Below are 21543 nucleotides of genomic sequence, written 5' to 3'. Positions count from 1 at the left end.
TTGGGTCCCCCCATTTTTGATAGCCAGCTAGGGTAAAGCAGACGGCTGTAGCCTGAAAACCACAGCTGGCAGCTTTACCGTGGTTGGGGATCCAATGTGGAGGTCCCCTCAGGCTCTTTTTTATAATTATTTTATAAATATTAATAATTACACAAAAAAAGTAGGGTCCCCTCCAAATTGGATCACCAGCCAAGGTAAAGCGGACAGCTGTGGTCTGGTATTCTCAGGGTGGGAAGGTCCATAGTTATTGGGCCTTCACAGCCTAAAAATAGCAGGCCGCAGGCACCCCAGACGTGGCGCATCCACTAGATGCGCCAATCCTGGCGCTTCACCCCAGCTCATCCCGTGCCCTTGTGCAGTGGCAAACGGGGTAATAAATCGGGTTGATACTAGCTGTAAAGTCACCTGAGATCAAGCCCAGCAGTTTGTGATGTCATGGCGTCTATTAGATACCCAACATCATAAACTGTCAGTACTAACAAAAACAAAAATTCGACAAAAGAAATTTATTTGAAAAAACAGTCCCCAAAACATTTCCTCTTTCACCAATTTATTGTAAGAAAAAAAATAAAGGGGTCCCACGACGACTCTGGACCGTCTAGAATATGGGGGGAGACACTCAGGGAACGTATCCCCCATTTTCTAGGAGTGCGGACCCTTCATGTGAGGAGTGTGGGTGCAATGAATCTGCACTCACTCTCCCCGGGTCCACAGCAGCAGAGTCCATGTCGTAATGGTTGCTACCAAAGCTGCAATGCCTTGCTCATGAGGTAAGGGCATGCCTAATCAGGAGAACTACTGTAGAGGAAGCTCTGCTCACTGGTATATAGGTGCTCAGAGGTAATAATAGATAAAATTAGTGAGTAACCTCGGCACTCTAAATCTCCCAGACTAAGTCAGTAAGTCCCAATGGATAGTAATGCAAAATCACTCTTTATTGGTCCGTATTAAGAACATTTTTTTTTTCATAAGCATATATGTTTTTGTCCAAAACAAGTTACAATTGACGTTTCGGCCTGAGCCTTCGTCAGATTGGACTTATCTGCATGTAATCATGAAAAATGACAATAATCAGTATCACATAAGAGTGAGAGAACAATAACATAAACTCGAACAATGTAGAGGTACAATTGGGATGCAGCAAAAAAACTGCAACACAGCAAGAAATGAAACACATGATACAAATGTCATAATACAGTACAAGCACAATATAGTAATGACAAATATGGGGTCAGAGTAGACTTAGACAGCTCTGGTACGAAAGAGATGTCAATTATAAAGTAACATGTGCAGTAGGTGTAGAGCTACAGTATGCATGGCAGAGCTAATGGGTAGACCGACCATAGAAAAAGAACGGAGAAAAAGTGGAGAAAAAGTGGAGAAAAAGTGGAGAAACAGTGGAGAAAAAAATGGAGAAACAGTGGAGAAAAAGTGGAGAATAAGTGGAGAATAAGTGGAGAAAAAGTGGAGAAAAAAATGGAGAAAAAGTGGAGAAAAAGTGGAGAAAAAGTGGAGAAAAAAACGGAGAAAAAGTGGAGAAAAAGTGGAGAAAAAGTGGAGAATAAATGGAGAAAAAGTGGAGAAAAAGTGGAGAAAAAGTGGAGAAAAAGTGGAGAAAAAGTGGAGAAAAGGTGGAGAAAAAGTGGAGAAAAAAATGGAGAAAAAGTGGAGAAAAAGTGGAGAATAAATGGAGAAAAAGTGGAGAAAAAGTGGAGAAAAAGTGGAGAAAAAGTGGAGAATAAATGGAGAAAAAGTGGAGAAAAAGTGGAGAAAAAGTGGAGAATAAATGGAGAAAAAGTGGAGAAAAAGTGGAGAAAAAGTGGAGAATAAATGGAGAAAAAGTGGAGAAAAAGTGGAGAAAAAGTGGAGAATAAATGGAGAAAAAGTGGAGAAAAAGTGGAGAAAAAGTGGAGAAACAAATGGAGAAACAGTGGAGAAAAAGTGGAGAATAAGTGGAGAATAAGTAGAGAATAAGTGGAGAATAAGTGGAGAAAAAGTGGAGAAAAAAATGGAGAAAAAGTGGAGAAAAAGTGGAGAAGTGGAGAAAAAGTGGAGAAAAAGTGAAGAAAAAAATGGAGAAAAAGTGGAGAAAAAGTGGAGAAAAAGTGGAGAATAAATGGAGAAAAAGTGGAGAAAAAGTGGAGAAAAAGTGGAGAAAAAAATGGAGAAAAAGTGGAGAATAAATGGAGAAAAAGTGGAGAAAAAGTGGAGAAAAAGTGGAGAATAAGTGGAGAAAAAGTGGAGAAAAAGTAGAGAAAAAGTGGAGAAAAAAATGGAGAAAAAGTGGAGAAAAAGTGGAGAATAAATGGAGAAAAAGTGGAGAAAAAGTGGAGAAAAAGTGGAGAATAAGTGGAGAAAAAGTGGAGAATAAGTGGAGAATAAGTGGAGAAAAAAATGGAGAAAAAGTGGAGAAAAAGTGGAGAATAAGTGGAGAATAAGTGGAGAATAAGTGGAGAATAAGTGGAGAAAAAGTGGAGAAAAAAATGGAGAAAAAGTGGAGAAAAAGTGGAGAAAAAAATGGAGAAAAAGTGGAGAATAAGTGGAGAATAAGTAGAGAATAAGTGGAGAAAAAGTGGAGAAGAAGTGGAGAAAAAGTGGAGAAAAAGTGGAGAAAAAGTGAAGAAAAAAATGGAGAAAAAGTGGAGAAAAAGTGGAGAAAAAGTGGAGAAAAAGTGGAGAATAAATGGAGAAAAAGTGGAGAAAAAGTGGAGAAAAAGTGGAGAAAAAAATGGAGAAAAAGTGGAGAATAAATGGAGAAAAAGTGGAGAAAAAGTGGAGAAAAAGTGGAGAAAAAGTGGAGAATAAATGGAGAAAAAGTGGAGAAAAAGTGGAGAAAAAGTGGAGAAAAAATGGAGAAAAAGTGGAGAATAAATGGAGAAAAAGTGGAGAAAAAGTGGAGAAAAAGTAGAGAAAAAGTGGAGAAAAAAATGGAGAAAAAGTGGAGAAAAAGTGGAGAATAAATGGAGAAAAAGTGGAGAAAAAGTGGAGAAAAAGTGGAGAAAAAGTGGAGAATAAGTGGAGAAAAAAATGGAGAAAAAGTGGAGAAAAAATGGAGAAAAAGTGGAGAAAAAGTGGAGAAAAAGTGGAGAAAAAAATGGAGAAAAAGTGGAGAAAAAGTGGAGAAAAAGTGGAGAAAAAGTGGAGAATAAATGGAGAAAAAGTGGAGAAAAAGTGGAGAAAAAGTGGAGAATAAGTGGAGAAAAAAATGGAGAAAAAGTGGAGAAAAAGTGGAGAAAAAGTGGAGAAAAAAATGGAGAAAAAGTGGAGAAAAAAATGGAGAAAAAGTGGAGAATAAGTGGAGAAAAAGTGGAGAAAAAGTGGAGAAAAGGTGGAGAAAAAGTGGAGAAAAAATGGAGAAAAAATGGAGAAAAAGTGGAGAAAAAGTGGAGAAAAAGTGGAGAAAAAAATGGAGAAAAAGTGGAGAAAAAAATGGAGAAAAAGTGGAGAATAAATGGAGAAAAAGTGGAGAAAAAGTGGAGAAAAGGTGGAGAAAAAGTGGAGAAAAAAATGGAGAAAAAGTGGAGAAAAAGTGGAGAATAAATGGAGAAAAAGTGGAGAAAAAGTGGAGTAAAAGTGGAGAAAAAGTGGAGAAAAAGTGGAGAAAAAAATGGAGAAAAAGTGGAGAATAAGTGGAGAATAAGTGGAGAATAAGTGGAGAAAAAGTGGAGAAAAAAATGGAGAAAAAGTGGAGAAAAAATGGAGAAAAAGTGGAGAAAAAGTGGAGAAAAAGTGGAGAAAAAGTGGAGAAAAAGTGGAGAAAAAGTGGAGAAAAAAATGGAGAAAAAGTGGAGAAAAAGTGGAGAATAAATGGAGAAAAAGTGGAGAAAAAGTGGAGAATAAATGGAGAAAAAGTGGAGAAAAAGTGGAGAAAAATGGAGAATAAATGGAGAAAAAGTGGAGAAAAAGTGGAGAAAAAGTGGAGAATAAGTGGAGAATAAGTGGAGAATAAGTGGAGAAAAAGTGGAGAAAAAGTGGAGAAAAAGTGGAGAAAAAGTGGAGAAAAAGTGGAGAAAAAAATGGAGAAAAAGTGGAGAAAAAGTGGAGAAAAAGTGGAGAAAAAGTGGAGAATAAATGGAGAAAAAGTGGAGAAAAAGTGGAGAAAAAGTGGAGAAAAAGTGGAGAAAAAGTGGAGAAAAGGTGGAGAAAAAGTGGAGAATAAAATGGAGAATAAAATGGAGAAAAAGTGGAGAAAAAGTGGAGAATAAATGGAGTAAAAGTGGAGAAAAAGTGGAGAAAAAGTGGAGAAAAAGTGGAGAAAAAGTGGAGAAAAAGTGAAGAAAAAAATGGAGAAAAAGTGGAGAAAAAGTGGAGAAAAAGTGGAGAATAAATGGAGAAAAAGTGGAGAAAAAGTGGAGAAAAAGTGGAGAAAAAGTGGAGAAAAAAATGGAGAAAAAGTGGAGAATAAATGGAGAAAAAGTGGAGAAAAAGTGGAGAAAAAGTGGAGAAAAAGTGGAGAAAAAGTGGAGAAAAAGTGGAGAAAAAAATGGACAAAAAGTGGAGAAAAAGTGGAGAAAAAGTGGAGAATAAATGGAGAAAAAGTGGAGAAAAAGTGGAGAAAAAGTGGAGAAAAAGTGGAGAAAAAGTGGAGAAAAGGTGGAGAAAAAGTGGAGAATAAAATGGAGAAAAAGTGGAGAAAAAGTGGAGAATAAATGGAGAAAAAGTGGAGAAAAAGTGGAGAAAAAGTGGAGAATAAGTGGAGAATAAGTGGAGAATAAGTGGAGAAAAAGTGGAGAAAAAGTGGAGAAAAAGTGGAGAAAAAGTGGAGAAAAAGTGGAGAAAAAGTGGAGAAAAAGTGGAGAAAAAGTGGAGAAAAAAATGGAGAAAAAGTGGAGAAAAAATGGAGAAAAAGTGGAGAAAAAGTGGAGAAAAAGTGGAGAAAAAGTGGAGAAAAAGTGGAGAAAAAGTGGAGAAAAAGTGGAGAAAAAGTGGAGAAAAAGTGGAGAAAAAGTGGAGAAAAAGTGGAGAAAAAAATGGAGAAAAAGTGGAGAAAAAATGGAGAAAAAGTGGAGAAAAAGTGGAGAAAAAGTGGAGAAAAAGTGGAGAAAAAGTGGAGAAAAGGTGGAGAAAAGTGGAGAAAAAGTGGAGAAAAAAATGGAGAAAAAGTGGAGAAAAAGTGGAGAATAAATGGAGAAAAAGTGGAGAAAAAGTGGAGAATAAATGGAGAAAAAGTGGAGAAAAAGTGGAGAATAAGTGGAGAAAAAGTGGAGAAAAAGTGGAGAAAAAGTGGAGAAAAAGTGGAGAAAAAGTGGAGAAAAAGTGGAGAAAAAGTGGAGAAAAAGTGGAGAAAAAGTGGAGAAAAAATGGAGAAAAAGTGGAGAAAAAGTGGAGAAAAAGTGGAGAATAAATGGAGAAAAAGTGGAGAAAAAGTGGAGAAAAAGTGGAGAAAAAGTGGAGAAAAGGTGGAGAAAAAGTGGAGAATAAAATGGAGAAAAAGTGGAGAAAAAGTGGAGAATAAATGGAGTAAAAGTGGAGAAAAAGTGGAGAAAAAGTGGAGAAAAAGTGGAGAAAAAGTGGAGAAAAAGTGGAGAAAAAGTGAAGAAAAAAATGGAGAAAAAGTGGAGAAAAAGTGGAGAAAAAGTGGAGAATAAATGGAGAAAAAGTGGAGAAAAAGTGGAGAAAAAGTGGAGAGTGGAGAAAAAGTGGAGAATAAAATGGAGAAAAAGTGGAGAAAAAGTGGAGAATAAATGGAGTTAAAAGTGGAGAAAAAGTGGAGAAAAAGTGGGAGAAAAAGTGGAGAGAAAATTGGAGAAAAAGGAGAAAGTTGAAGAGGAGAAAAAGTGGAGAAAAAATGGAGAAAAAGTGGAGAAAAAGAAAGTGAGAGAAATAAAAAATGGAGAAAAAGTGGAAAAAGTGGAGAAAAAGTGGAGAATAAATGGAGAAAAAGTGGAGAAAAAGTGGAGAAAAAGTGGAGAAAAAGTGGAGAAAGAAGTGGAGAAAAAGTGGAGAATAAAATGGAGAAAAAGTGGAGAAAAAGTGGAGAATAAATGAGAGTAAAAGTGGAGAAAAAGTGGAGAAAAAGTGGAGAAAAAAGTGGAGAAAAAGTGGAGAAAAAAGTGGAGAAAAAGTGGAGAAAAAATAGGAGAAAAAGTAGGAGAAAAAGTGGAGAAAAAGTGGAGAAAAAGTGGAGAAAAAGTGGAGAAAAAGTGGAGAAAATGTGGAGAAAAAGTGGAGAAAAAGTGGAGAAAAAGTGGAGAAAAAGTGGAGAAAAAATGGAGAAAAAGTGGAGAAAAGGAAAAGTGGAGAAAAAGTGGAGAAAAAGTGGAGAAAAAGTGGAGAAAAGAGGGAGAAAAGTGGAGAAAAGTGGAGAAAAAGTGGAGAAAAGTGGAGAAAAATGGAGAAAAAGTGGAGAAAAAGTGAGAATAAATGGAGAAAAAGTGGAGAAAAAGTGGAGAATAAATGGAGTAAAAGTGGAGAAAAAGTGGAGAAAAAGTGGAGAAAAAGTGGAAGAAAAAATGGAGAAAAAGTGGAGAAAAAAGTGAGAAAAAGGTGGGAGAATAAATGGAGAAAAAGTGGAGAAAAAGTGGAGAAAAGTGGAGAAAAGGTGGAGAAAAGTGGAGAAAGGTGGAGAAAAGTGGAGAATAAAATGGAGAAAAGTGGAGAAAAAGTGGAGAATAATGGAAGAAAAAGTGGAGAAAAAGTGGAGAAAAAGTGGAGAAAAAGTGGAGAAAAAGTGGAGAAAAAATGGAGAAAAAGTGGAGAAAAAGTGGAGAAAAAGTGGAGAAAAAGTGGAGAAAAAGTGGAGAAAAAGTGGAGAAAAAGTGAGAAAAGGTGGAGAAGAAAGTGGAGAAAAAGTGGAGAAAAATGGAAACGTGGAGAAAAGTGGAGAATAAATGGAGAAAAAGTGGAGAAAAAGTGGAGAATAAAAGGAGTAAGAAAAGTGGAGAAAAAGTGGAGAAAAAGTGGAGAAAAGTGGAGAAAAAGTTGGAGAAAAGTGAAGAAAAATGGAGAAAAAGTGGAGAAAAAGTGGAGAAAAAGTGGAGAATAAATGGAGAAAAGTGGAGAAAAAGTGGAGAAAAGTGGAGAAAAAGTGGAGAAAAGTGGAGAAAAATGGAGAAAAGTGGAGAAAAGTGGAGAAAAAGTGGAGAATAAATGGAGAAAAAGTGGAGAAAAAGTGGAGAAAAAGTGGAGAAAAAGTGGAGAAAAAGTGGAGAAAAGTGGAGAAAAAAATGGAGAAAAAGTGGAGAAATTGTGGAGAAAAGTGGAGAAAAAGTGGAGAAAAGTGGAGAAAAGTGGAGGAAAAGTGGAGAAAAGGTTGGAGAAAAAGTGGAGAATAAATGGGAGAAAAAGTGGGAGAAAAAGTGGAGAATAAATGGAGAAAAAGTGGAGAAAAAAGTGGGAGAAAAACGTGGAGAAAAAAGTGGAGAAAAGGTGGAGAAAAGTGGAGAAAAAAATGGAGAAAAAGTGGAGAAAAAGTGGAGAAAAAGTGGAGAAAAAGTGGAGAATAAATGGAGAAAAAGTGGAGAAAAAGTGGAGGAATAAATGGAGAAAAAGTGGAGAAAAAGTGGAGAAAAAGTGGAGAAAAAGTGGAGAAAAGGTGGAGAAAAAGTGGAGAAAAAGTGGAGAAAAAGTGGAGAAAAGTGGAGAAAAAGTGGAGAAAAAGTGGAGAAAAGTGGAGAAAAAAATGGAGAAAAAGTGGAGAAAAGTGGAGAAAAAGTGGAGAATAAATGGAGAAAAAGTGGAGAAAAAGTGGAGAAAAAGTGGAGAAAAAGTGGAGAAAAAGTGGAGAAAAGGTGGAGAAAAAGTGGAGAATAAAATGGAGAAAAAGTGGAGAAAAAGTGGAGAATAAATGGAGAAAAGTGGAGAAAAAGTGGAGAAAACGTGGAGAAAAGTGGAGAAAAGGTGGAGAAAAAGTGGAGAAAAATGGAGAAAAAGTGGAGAAAAGTGGAGAAAAGTGGAGAAAAAGTGGAGAATAAATGGAGAAAAAGTGGAGAAAAAGTGGAGAATAAATGGAGAAAAAGTGGAGAAAAGTGGAGAAAAAGTGGAGAAAAGTGGAGAAAAGGTGGAGAAAAGTGGAGAAAAAAATGGAGAAAAGTGGAGAAAAGTGGAGAAAAAGTGGAGAAAAAGTGGAGATAAATGGAGAAAAAGTGGAGAAAAAGTGGAGAAAAAAAATGGAGAAACAGTGGAGAAAAAGTGGAGAAAAAAATGGAGAAAAAGTGGAGAAAAAGTGGAGAAAAAAATTCTCCAATTTTTCTCTATTTTTTCTCCATTTTTTTCTCCATTTTTTCTCCACTTTTTCTCCACTTTTTCTCCACTTTTTCTCCACTTTTCTCCAAAAGTGGAGAAAAAGTGGAGAAAAAAGTGGAGAAAAAAGTGGAGAAAAAGTGGAGAAAAAGTGGAGCACCCTTTGGTGCCTTTCATGTGGCACTAAGGGGTGCTTAGCTTTGTATTTAGCCAAAAAAATGAAAAAAAAAAATGACGTAGGGTTCCCCCTAGTTTTGTAGCCAGCTAGGGGTAAAGCAGACGGCTGCACCACACCTGGCAACCTCACCTTGGCTGGTAATCCAAAACTGAGGGCACCCCACGCTGTTATTTTAAATTAAATAAATAATTAAAAAAAAAAAAAACACGTAGGGGTCCCCCAAAATTGGATCACCAGCCAAGGTAAAGCAGACAGCTGGGGCCTGATATTCTCAGACTAGGGAGGTCCATGGTTATTGGACTCTCCAAGCCTAAAAATAGCAGGCCGCAGCCGCCCCAGAAGTGGCGCATCCATTAGATGCGCCAATCCTGGTGCTTCGCCCCAGCTCATCCCGCGCCCTGGTGCGGTGGCAAATGGGGTAATATATGGGGTTAATACCAGATGTGTAATGTCACCTGGCATCAAGCCCTGGGGTTGGTGAGGTCAGGTGTCTATCAGATACCCGACATCACCAACCCAGTCAGTAATAAAAAAAAATAGACGACAAACACATTTTTATTTGAAAAAACACTCCCCAAAACATTCCCTCTTTAACCAATTTATTAGAAAGAAAAACAAATCCAGGTCTGCTGTAATCCAAGGGGTTGCCATGACGATCCACACTGTCCCAGTCAATGAAGAGCAGGATGTTCCCCATTGGCTGGGAGAGCAGTGCAGTGACCTGAGCTAACATCAATGGGTCAGCCCAGGTCACTGCAGGGGATGACAAGTGCTGCTGTCAGCGAGGTACATTACCTGCGCTGATCTCCAGCACACTGACAGCCCCTGTCACTGAGGTCAATGACCGGCGCCTTCACATCAAGTATCGCGTGAGGTCCGTGACGTCTCGGGTGGGAAGCGAGAGGTGATGTGACAAACGGCGGCCATGGAGGACAGTGACAGCGCTGAGGTCGGGATGGCGGGACTTCATCACCGCAGGTAAGCCGAGCGGGGGGAGGGGAAGGGGGGGTGCCGTGTGTGAGATTGTGTGTGTGTGTGTGTGTATATGTATGTATACATGCCGCGGGCAGGAGGGGGCGGAGTGAGCTGAGCGGGAAGTGTGGGCTTCCTGCACGTAACTAAGATAAACATCGGGTTACTAACCAAAGCGCTTTGCTTGGATACCCGATGTTTATCTTGGTTACCAGCTTGTGGCAGGCTGCCAGCGATGGCTCCTGCACACAGTAGCTGGGGGGGGGGGGGGGGGCGTGTGTGAGAGTGTGTGTGTGTGTGTACGTGTGTACATGCTGCGGGCAGGAGGGGGGCGGAGTGAGCTGAGCGGGGAAGTGTGGGCTTCCTGCACGTAACTAAGATAAACATCGGGTTACTAACCAAGCGCTTTGCTTGGATACCCGATGTTTATCTTGGTTACCAGCTTGTGGCAGGCTGCCAGCGATGGCTCCTGCACACTGTAAGCTGTAAAAAGCCTGCTTTTTGCTGCTAGAACCGTTCTCGAACGTATCTAGAACTATCGAGCTTTTGCAAAAAGCTCGAGTTCTAGTTCGATCTCGAACAGCCCCAAAAATCACTCGAGCTTAGAACTGGAGAACCTCGAACCACGAACCGCGCTCAACTCTACTCCTCACCAAACTCCAAAATGACTCCCCTTACAATTGAACGAAGTGTTTCCGCGGTGGCTCCTTGCTGTAACACACACCTTTAGCTTTTCCTTCTGTTCATAGACAGCATCTCCAAGTCCACACCTGAAGAGCAATTTCTCCTCAATGTCTAAGTGTGGAGAGGCAGCTAGTGCGCATGCGTGTGCCGATTTACCCCAGCCGCAGCCTAACTCCAGTGTTTCGCCTAGTGAGAATGCTCAGCCTGACTGTGCCATTCCTGAGGCTAAGTCTTCATTTCGGGATACAGCGCATGCTCCCACACTTATTGTGAAAAGCCTCTTTGCACAGGTACTTGCACTCTGTGCCGGGTCTAAGTCCTGTGTTGTGCCTAGACACCATGCTAAAGCTGATAGTCTTTTTTCAGAGACTGTATTTCATGCTACTGAGCATGCTCAGGCACTTACTGCATCAGAGACTAGGTCCGGTAATGAACTCTTTGGCCCTGCCCCTGATGTGGGTGGCCCATATAGACCACAGGGCATCAGGTGTCCTGACGATGTGGCCAGGCCACTCCCAAATGGCTTGCAGAGGCCCGCCCCTATGACTTGTCACCTCATTATTGATGGTCAGACGATGACTGGTGAGTAGAGTTGAGCGCGGTTCGCGGTTCGAGGTTCTCCAGTTCTAGGCTCGAGTGATTTTGGGGCCTGTTCTAGATCGAACTAGAACTCGAGCTTTTTGCAAAAGCTCGATAGTTCTAGAAACGTTCGAGAACGGTTCTAGCAGCAAAAAAACAGCTAAATCCTAGCTTGGTTTCCGCTGTAATAGTGTAAGTCACTCTGTGAATCACACTATTATGACATTTCAGTGTATAGTGTGCGGGAACAGCGCCTTCAGATCACTGCTGCTTCTATAATCGCCATTTTTTTTTTTTTCCTTGTCTTCCTTCCCTAAGCGCGCGTCTTGTGGGGCGGGCCAGCATGTCAGCCAATCCCAGACACACACACAGCTAAGTGGACTTTTAGCCAGAGAAGCAACGGCATGTGTGATAAGATGTCCATGTCACATGTCCCTGCATTATAAAACCGGACATTTTCCTCCAGGACGCCATTATCTCTTCTGCGTCTTTGGTGTCAGACATCACTGGCGCAGCTCCGTCCTGAGTCCTATCGCTGATACAGCTGTATGCGCTCCATACACAGCGCTGGACAGCTTAGGGAGAGCACTTTCTATCAGTCCTTTTAAGGGCTCAAACCGGTAGGGTCAGAGCCATAGGTGACAGGTCCTGAAAACAGAGACAGCATCTGTGTAGCCAAGGTCAGGGATTTCGTCGCTGCATTTCCCCATTAGGAGGGAATAGAAAGGCAGGCTTCCATTCCTCTACCCAGAGCCCCACAATCCTGGCACTGTACCCTCCTGTCCTCTGCACACTCCAACTCTTTTTAACTAAGCCATTATACTAGCAAACAGTCAGTGTACCTAGTGGCATCCTAAACGTGGCTATTGGACTTTTGTGTAGTCACAGTAGTGCAAAGATATTTGCAGCACGTCTGCCTGCATTGCACACTCCAACTCTTTTTAACTAAGCCATTATGCTAGCAAACAGTCAGTGTACCTAGTGGCATCCTAAACGTGGCTATTGTACTTTTGTCTAGTCACACTATTGCAAAGATATTTGCAGCACCTCTGCCTGCATTGCACACTCAAACTTTTTTTAACTAAGCCATTATACTAGCAAACAGTCAGTGTACCTAGTGGCATCCTAAACGTGGCTATTGGACTTTTGTGTAGTCAAACTAGTGGAAAGATATTTGCAGCATGTCTGCCTGCATTGCACACTCCAACTCTTTTAAACTAAGCCATTATACTAGCAAACTGTCAGTGTACCTAGTGGCATCCTAAACGTGGCTATTGTACTTTTGTCTAGTCACACTATTGCAAAGATATTTGCAGCACCTCTGCCTGCATTGCACACTCAAACTTTTTTTAACTAAGCCATTATACTAGCAAACAGTCAGTGTACCTAGTGGCATACAAGAAGTGGCTGTTGTATTCCATTAGTGCCCCACTGGTGCAAATCTATGTGCAGCACCTCTGCATGACACCCTCCTGCTCTGTTTTTAATAAGCTATAATGATAGCAAAAAATACTGCCATTTAGTGGCATCATAGAACTGGCAATTGTATTCCATTAGTGCCCCACTGGTGCCAAGCTATTTCTAGCACCTCTGCATGACACCCTCCTGCTCTGTTTTTAATAAGCTATAATGATAGCAAAAAATACTGCCATTTAGTGGCATCATAGAACTGGCTGTTGTATTCCATTAGTGCCCCACTGGTGCCAAGCTATTTCTAGCACCTCTGCATGACACCCTCCTGCTCTGTTTTTAATAAGCTATAATGATAGCAAAAAATACTGCCATTTAGTGGCATCATAGAACTGGCTGTTGTATTCCATTAGTGCCCCACTGGTGCCAAGCTATTTATAGCACCTCTACATGACACCCTCATGCACATTTTGCTACGCTAATGTTATAGCAAACTCAGGGAATTCATTGCTGCATTTGATAATTCGGAGGGATAGAAAGTCAGGCTTCCTTTAGCTTTTCCTTCTGTTCATAGACAGCATCTCCAAGAGCAATTTCCCCTCCACGTCTAAGTGTGGAGAGGCAGCTAGTGCGCATGCGTGTGCCGATTTACCCCAGCTGCAGCCTAATTACAGTGTTTCGCCTAGTGAGTATGCTCAGCCTGACTGTGCCATTCCTGACGCTAAGTCTTCATTTCGGGATACAGCGCATGCTCCCACACTAAGTGTGAAAAGCCTCTTTGCACAGGTGCTTGCATTCCGTGCCAGGTCTAAGTCCTGCTTTGTGCCTAGACACCATGCTAAAGCTGATAGTCTTTTTTCAGAGACTGTATTTCATGCTACTGAGCATGCTCAGGCACTTACTGCATCAGAGACTATGTCCGGTAATAAACTCTTTGGCCCTGCCCCTGATATGGGGGTCCCATATAGACCACAGGGCATCAGGTGTCCTCCCAAATGGCTTGCAGAGGCCCACCCCTATGACTTGTCACCGCATTATTGATGGTCAGACGATGACTGGTGAGGTGTTTGGGTCATGGCAGCCATGAGGTCATCATTGAAATTGCGGTTCCAAATAGGACACTAGTTATGCCACTCATGACGTGTCACTCTAGTTTTGTCTCCAGGAGGTGCATTGTGGTTCACCCTGGTTTGGGGCGGACCCAGGTTATAAAAGGGGCTGGAGCCAACAAGGAGGTGCACAGTCTTCTATTATGCTCCGAAAGAGCACACCTCCATGTGTTGAACCCATTGCGGCTTTAGGCCAGAGGTAGGCAGGGATAGGGTGTCGATGCAGGCCACCACCACAGTTGGTAACGCAGAACGGTTAAGACCAGCTCCTGTCCTACCAGTCCTGCTTGTGCAGCCCAGTGGCATTAACAGGCCTGCTGCTGCTGATGCGCCTGCTGTCCACAGGTGTGCCCCTACGCACACGGTCAGCGTACTCAATGGCCCCTGTGTTGTTAACAGGGAGTTCCTGGGCTGGGTGGGCATGTGGACCCTGTGACGCTAACAGGGCTCCCAGTCTCCAGATCCGAATGGCGTCTAACTCGGTTCAGGCTACTATTAGTTTCATAGCCACACAGCTCTGTATCCTCCACCAAACCTTCCAGTTGCCAACCTCTCCTTTTCCATCTGTGAGCACGGTGGACACTGACTGCTGATGGGGATATAGACCTTTCTCTTTCTTTTCTTAATAATTTTCGTTATATAGCGGTAACATAGTATATACCACTTTATCCAAATCTGCCAGTCCCACTGTAACAGATGGTGTTTCTTCAGCAAATGTTACTGTTGCTTAACCACCAAATCCACGGACCAAAACTTTTTTCCCCTTTCCAACACACCTGTTCCCCTTTCCACCAGCATCTGTCCTTTTTCAACTCATTTTGGTATATGACCAAAAGTGCAACTGTGCAGGGACACCGTACTCAACGCCATCTCAGCACAGCAGCCATCCCTCGGTCCCTCAGATGTGGACAAGTAAAAGACCATTTCCTCCTATCCATGACAAAGCGTTGAGATTCACTCTGTGCAGCACTGGTGTTTAGTGGAAAAGCAGATCTAAGATTGCGTACCACCTTCTGCAGATACTCCTGTATACGTGCGTCCATTTCTATGGCAGGAATTATTTTGCCAAATTTTGTCTTGTACCGGGGATCTAACAGTGTGGCAACCCAGTAGTCAGGATTACTTTGAATTCGTACAATCCGAGGGTCATGTTGTAGGTAGTGCAGCAAGAAGGCGCTCATGTGTCTTGTGCATCCAGGAGGAACAAGTCCTTGGTGTGTTGGTGGCAGAGAGGTGAGAATCGTGCCTCCTTCCTCTGCCCTCTCCCCACAACCTCGCACAACCGAAATGTGAGCAAGCTCTCACTCACCTGCTGAGTCTTCCATGCCCATCGCCAGTTCGTCCTCCATTTCTTCATGGGATCCTGCACCTTCCTCAACACTTTTTGCTGATACTATGCGCCCTTGTTAATCCCTCTCCCTCACCATGACTGCCGCATAGGTGCCGCTCACCATCTGGACCTCGTAGATCTTGTTATCCCTTCCGCATATGACTCCTCCTGTACTTCCTCCCCTTCCTCTTGGACCAACACCTGACTCCGAATAATGCTTACAGTGTGCTCCATCATGTAGATGACCAGAATTGTCACGCTGAGAATGACATTGCCAGTGCTAAACATCTTCGTCGACATTTGTAAACTGTGTAGCAGGTTGCATAGGTCCTTGATCTGACACCACTCCAGCAGCGTGATCTGCACCACCTCTGGATCAAGTTATCCCAGGCTATATGTCATACCGTATTTCAGCAGGGCTCTGCGGTGCTGCCACAAATGCTGCAACATGTGCAGATTCAAATTCCTGCGTGTGGGCACATCGCATTTCAGGCGTTTAACCACCAGACCTAAAGACTTCTGTAGCGACGAAAGTTGTTGAGCTGCTGTGTGCGCACGATGGAAGTGAGCACATAGCGAGCGTGCCCACTGCACAAGGCCATGTAGGCCGGGATGGTGTTTTAAAAATTGCTGGAGAATTAGGTTCAACACGTGAGCCATACAAGGCACGTGTGTCACATTGCCCTGACGATGGCCCGCAGCCAGGTTTGCATCATTGCCGCACACGGCTGTTAAGTCACCAACGGAGTCCGCTCCGTCAATTTGTACTCCGGTCGCCAGGTGACAACGTGTTCCTTTGATGAATAGTGCTGATGATGGGAGAGGAGTCGATGCCAGCGGCGCAGGTGGACGCAGGTTATGCTCACCCACTGGGCTGCATTACCTTGACAGATGCAGAATCTCTGGCTGAATGTAGCTGGTGGGTATCTCACAGATGAAATACCATCATTCAGCTACAACCAATGGGAAGACACCACACCCTTTTTTATGCCCATCCTGTCTGCAGACCACTGCCAGACATAGCTCTGCTTTTACCCCCAGTTCAGTTTTATGATTTTGTGTGCTTGTTACCTGACTACTTTTCCTGCTTGCTGTTTATGTACCTTGTTGGCCGATACGCATTTCACCTCTGCTTGTTTTCTGATTAAGTCCTGGCCGTCCCATTCTGTTCCTGTTCCTCAATTAATGTTTTGACCCTGCCTGACTACTATTCTCTGGAACTGCAGCCTTCCACAGGTATTAATCACCTTGGGCCCTGTGCAATTCCTAATCCCTGTATAGGGGATAAAGGGTTTCAGGGTTCTAGGGGTCCTGCTTGGTGAGTGGCTTCCCTCTAGCCTATCATTTACAGCCCATCTGAGTGTGTGGATCAAGGAAGGCGTTACAACATGCTCTCTGCAGAAGGCCATGTGGGCCAGGATAGTGCTTTCAAAATTGCTGGACAACCAGGTTCAACACGTGAACCACACAAGGCACGTGTGTCACATTGTCACAGCGAAGGGCCGCACCCATGTTTACATCATTGTCGCACCCGGCCTTCCCTGGCTGCTGGTTGAGTGGAGACAACCATTGATGAAACTCGGTCTCCACAGCTAACCGTCCACAACTTCTCAGCGGTGTGACTCACATTTCCCATACATTTTAAAGTAAACCTTTGACCGCCTGATGGCATTGAGCTCTGCTGCCAGCATAGTAAGGAGGTGTGTGGTAGTCCTTGTGCGCTGTTACAAGGAAAGGTGGCCTGACCACACAGGGTTTGCGCCAAGGTGGAGGACCCACACGAGGTTGAAGAGGCAGAAGCAGTGTATTAACTTCTACATACAGAAGAAGGATTGAAACAACTCGTGGGGACGGCAAGACTTGTACAGCAGACCCTTCTCCATCTCTCCCCACAGTAACCCATTGCCCAGTCAGCGACATGTAACGCCCATGTCCATGCTTACTGGGCCAATTATCTGTGGTGAAATGCACCCTGTCACACAGAGTTTCTCAAGGAATCAGTGATGTTTAGTGTGACATGCTGGTGAAGCGCGTGCACGCCTTTGTTGGAGAAGGAGTGGCGCCTGGGCATCGGCTCTTGGGGCACTGCGATGGGCATAAGGTCTCGAAAATCCTCGGTTAAAAAGGTTGGAAAGGCAGCATTTTGGTAGCCAACAGTTTCCAGATGCTGAAAGTCAACCTCTAAGCCATGTCATGCCCTTCTAAAAGCATGTAAAACACAGCGAGGGGACTCCAACCACAGTCTCCCTCGTTTCCACTAACTGGGCCACACACACCCCACTTGACTGGCATCGGTTGACCCCCATTTTGAAAAAGAAAAAGATGCTTTGCATGAAGTACTCTCAAAAATACGCGTGCATTTCCCGTCCCCTGGCTGACCCAGGGGAAGAAAAGTCCTCTGAGAGCCATGACTTGTTCATCTTGGTTCTTTTAGAAACACAGCGAGGGGACTCCAACCACAGTCTCCCTCGTTTCCACTAACTGGGCCACACACACCCCACTTGACTGGCATCGGTTGAGCCCCCTTTTGAAAAAGAAAAAGATGCATTGCATGAAGCACTCTCAAAAATACGCGTGCCTTTCCCGTCCCCTGGCTGACCCAGGGGAAGAAAAGTCCTCTGAGAGCCATGACTTGTTCATCTTGGTTCTTTTAGAAACACAGCGAGGGGACTCCAACCACAGTCTCCCTCGTTTTCACTAACTGTGTCACACACACCCCACTTGAACACAAGAGGAGGAAGGGCACTACCCGTGGGATCTCCAGGTATACAGAAAACTGGACCAATTAGAGAAAGAGGAAAGGAGTATACCAAACAAGGGATCACCACATTATTAAACGATCAAGGAGTTAATTTTATTGTACACAAAAAACCAGAAGTCCGCACCGGAAGTGTGGCACACACAAAAGGTAATAAAAACACTTAAAAAGCCCATGGCATTAAACCAATCACATTGGGAAACAATATATATAGTATAGTGTATATAACAAATGATTATACAAATATAATATGCGTAACCTCTCCTTAATGCGACATACATATATTATAGACAATAACTACACATTGCATTGCTACAACAATGGTCCTGAGTGATGGATCAGTTGGATATACCGCAGATAATAATACAGTTTACAACACTACATGCAATTTGGGAAAGGCCCAGGCCTCCAAATATCCAGAAGGTGTAAATGAAGATGCTAAATAAACATCAGGCTGCGGTATTAACTCTTAGTATGACTGGCTACACAGTTCTTACTATATGGGGACAGCGTAAACAAAAACCAGTGTAGCCCAGAAGATCAGGGCAGTTTATCTACACCAAGCCTTCAGGGTCCCTTAGGTCTATACTCACTATCGGTGAGATGCCAGAAAAATACCAAGAAGCATGCAAATGGAAGTCGCATAAGGAGAGGGTTTCCCAAGGGATAACCCCACGCGTATCGCCACCTCTAAGGGTGGCTTCCTCAGGGGAAAGGAGAAAGCTATGTGCCGCTTCGGTATGTGCCCTATATATACAAGAAATTCATTAGGACTCACCAGTGCCGCAGCTGGAGAATCTCATATGTTTGCCGCGTTCTAATGGCGGCCGCCATCTTGCCTGGGTCATGTGGCAGACAGATACACGCCCACAGCTCATACTGCGCATGCGTTGGTCGTAAACAAGTAGCGCTTTATCAAACATACCACTGTATGTCCCTAAGCATGTCGTTTAAATGATATGCACTCTAACAGCACCTGGAAACTGTAATTTGATGATCGATTCAATATGTACACTTATATACAGCGCTGGCTGTCTATTTTACATCACATGATAAAGAAGGGGAGGAACGACCTCATCCCATACTGCGCATGCGCAAATGTTCAAAATACCGACAGATTATAACCCCATACAAAGTGCAGCATTACAGGTATTAAATATTGACGTGCAGTATCAAAGCTCCCCCCATGTATATCAATGGGTGCACGCATTCATGTGAAAAAGGGAAAACACAGTAAATATCGCCGAAAACGCACTTTATAATACAATCTGCACTTAGGTAGGAGAGAGGTAGAGATGCTAACACAAGGCTTTTTAGCCTCTTTATTCGTATGGGGGGCAGCAACAATACCCCAATTCCATATCCAACCCCAAGTACAGAACAGGACGGAACAGGACAATAGCAAGTCTGCACATAAACATGAAATTCGTTTGACCAATATGTGATCAGTAGTATGGATGTCCAATGGTCAGAGTATGATCACAATTATATTTATTTGGTTAGTGCACTCAAAGCTCGTCCTAATACGCTGTTTCCAGCAAGTGCTGTGCATACGTGGGACTCATCATCAGATGATACAAGGTATTGCCCCTGTGGGGACATGCTCATACAGAAAGGACCACATGTCAAAACCCACCAGGGTGACATACGGTCCCAACCAATGTATAAGCACAAGCAGAAAATATAATACAATCTGTACTTAAGTAGGAGAAAGGTAGAGATGCTAGCACAAGGCTTTTTAACCTCTTTATTCGTATGGGGGACAGCAACAATCCCCCAATTCAATATCCAACCCTAGGTACAGAACAAATCCAGGTTTATGCCAAACCGATCAGGATGAACAGAGAACAGGACAATAACAAGTCTGCACACAAAAATGATGTTCGTTTGACCAATATGTGATCAGTAGTATGGATGTCCAATGGTCAGATTATAATCACAATTATATTTATTTGGTTAGTGCGAACAAGGTTCGTCCTAATACGCTGTTTCCAGCAAGTACTGTACAAATATGGGACTCATCATCATTAGATGATACAAGATATTGCCCCTGTGGGGACATGCTCATACACAAAGGACCACATGTCAAAACCCACCAGGGTGACATACGGTCCCAACCAATGTATAAGCACAAGCAGAAATAACTATAAACAGGACTCTAGCCCACCGTTCCACCCCGGGAGCGGAGACTATACATACACTGCAGAGGTATACAGAGAGCGGAGACTGTATATATACACTGCAGAGGTATACAGAGAACGGAGACTGTATATATATAAACCGCAGAGGTATACAGAGAACGAAGACTGTATATATACACTGCAAAGGTACATAGAGAGAGGAGACTATATATATATACACTGCAGAGGTATACAGCAGGCGAGTCAGAATGGGGAGCAGGAGAACCAGACTACAGGAACCCCACATAATATGGAAATCCAAAACTCAAAATATAATCACAGTTACATTTATTTAGATGATACAACCAAAGTTTATCGGAATGCGCTGTTTCCAGCAGATACCATGCACATGTGGGGCTCATCATCATTAGATAATACATGGTATTGCCTTTAAGGAGACATGCCCTAACACAATTAAGACCACACGTCACAGCCGAAGGGGCGACATATGGTCCCAACCAGTGCATACGCAAATCTCTCCACAAAGGGCTTTGACCCACTATTCTACCCTGAAGGCAAGGTGTAGTAACTACAGACGGATTATGATGGAACAGGGAGCATAGGGAACAGGATTGTGGAGACCCCACACAAGGTGGGAATCAGTCAGAAACCATCGGATTAGTATTACAGAAGGTTAATCAAAGAATGATCATGGTCAGAGAACAGTAGTCGAGCTCACCCAGGGCTCTCAAAACATGGAAATAGTCGGCAGACTCATCCATCTAAGCTCAAAAATAGGGTAGACAGTACACCGTGTTGTCCCCTCATGGGATATAACTAGGAACACTATAATTACATCAATGGTAAGAATGCAAAATAGGGGTAAAAATTAACAAGGAGAAAGAGAGTTATCCTTCAGGGGTCCATAGGTCTCATCAGAGGATGAGTATATACGTAGAAGACCAAGCCAAAAAAGGTATTCGATATAGTTTGGTTTGGTAACCTCCGCCGTCATAGTCCTTTCCTTTTATTTCTTACTTCTTCTTTTTCTTTCTATTCTGTGCCTCTTCATTATTTCCTCTCTTTTTCCTTTTCCCTTTACCCCTCTTCTGACTTTTCTCCTTCCAACACGTCATGAACAAATTGATGTCCGTGAGATCTCATTAAGACAATTGAGATGCTTCATCAAGATAGGTCGGCACCACAGGGATGGTACGAAGATGATCCAATATGAGAAGTCCGATGTTGTCATCGTGTCAACTCTTCCCTCATCCCTCGTCCTAGATGTCCTTCTTCTCATTCTGCTTGCTTGAATATCACCTCCTAACCAAAAACAGGAGACTAGTGAGCAAAAAGAGACAAACGAGATGACAAAAATAGCTTGTGAGGACCCACAGTTTCAAATGATGTTATAAAAACCAGTATACAGTAATTCTTCATTTAGGCCGTGTGGAGCCAGACTCTTAAGGGTGTAAATCCACCGGGATTCCTTCCGAAGGAGTTCCTTGGTACAGTCCCCACCCCTAATGTTCTGTCTAACAGAGTCAACAATCATTATCTTAACCGTGTTGAAACGCCCTCCATGATGGGTAAGGAAGTGGGCAGCTACCGAGGTAAGCACTTTGCCCTTCTTTAGATCTGTGCTAGCCGTGTTGATGCTTGAAAAGTGCTGTTGAACCCTCCTTCTTACCTCCTGTGTAGTTTCACCAACATACAGTTTGGGGCAGCTGCAGATGAGGACATACACGGCGTTCCTGGTCCGACAGTTGTAATAGGCACCAGAAGAAATTCGCCTAGGAGGAATAGGTAAGGAGAAATGGTCGTCAGGCACCATAAAAGGGCACACTGTGCATGCTCCACAGGGAAAGGTTCCTTTCAGTCTGACGCCGGTGCCCAGGCTCTGCTTCGGTCTGGTGAAATGACTGCTTGAGAGGATACCCCGTAGATTCTGGGCCCTCCTCTCTACCAGCCTGGGTTTTACGCCCAAAAAGGGAATCAGCTTTTTGTCACTCCGTAGAATATCCCAATTATTGTGAAGCAAACCATAGAGATCTTGCCACTGGTTATTAAATGGTGTGATGATACTCACAATTGTCTGTTTTGTCCGTATTTTCGGTTGAAGTAGAGTCTGTCGTTCTATAGACTTGCAAGTTTGTAGTGCTCCAGAAACCACCCTCTTCGGGTATCCCCTTTTGCGGAACCTGTTGGTCAGATCAAGGGCA

This window comes from Anomaloglossus baeobatrachus, chromosome 1, assembly GCF_048569485.1.
Source record: "Anomaloglossus baeobatrachus isolate aAnoBae1 chromosome 1, aAnoBae1.hap1, whole genome shotgun sequence".
NCBI classification, from domain to species: domain Eukaryota; kingdom Metazoa; phylum Chordata; class Amphibia; order Anura; family Aromobatidae; genus Anomaloglossus; species Anomaloglossus baeobatrachus.
The sequence above is the reverse complement of the archived record's forward strand: the minus strand, read 5'-3'. Positions refer to the sequence as shown.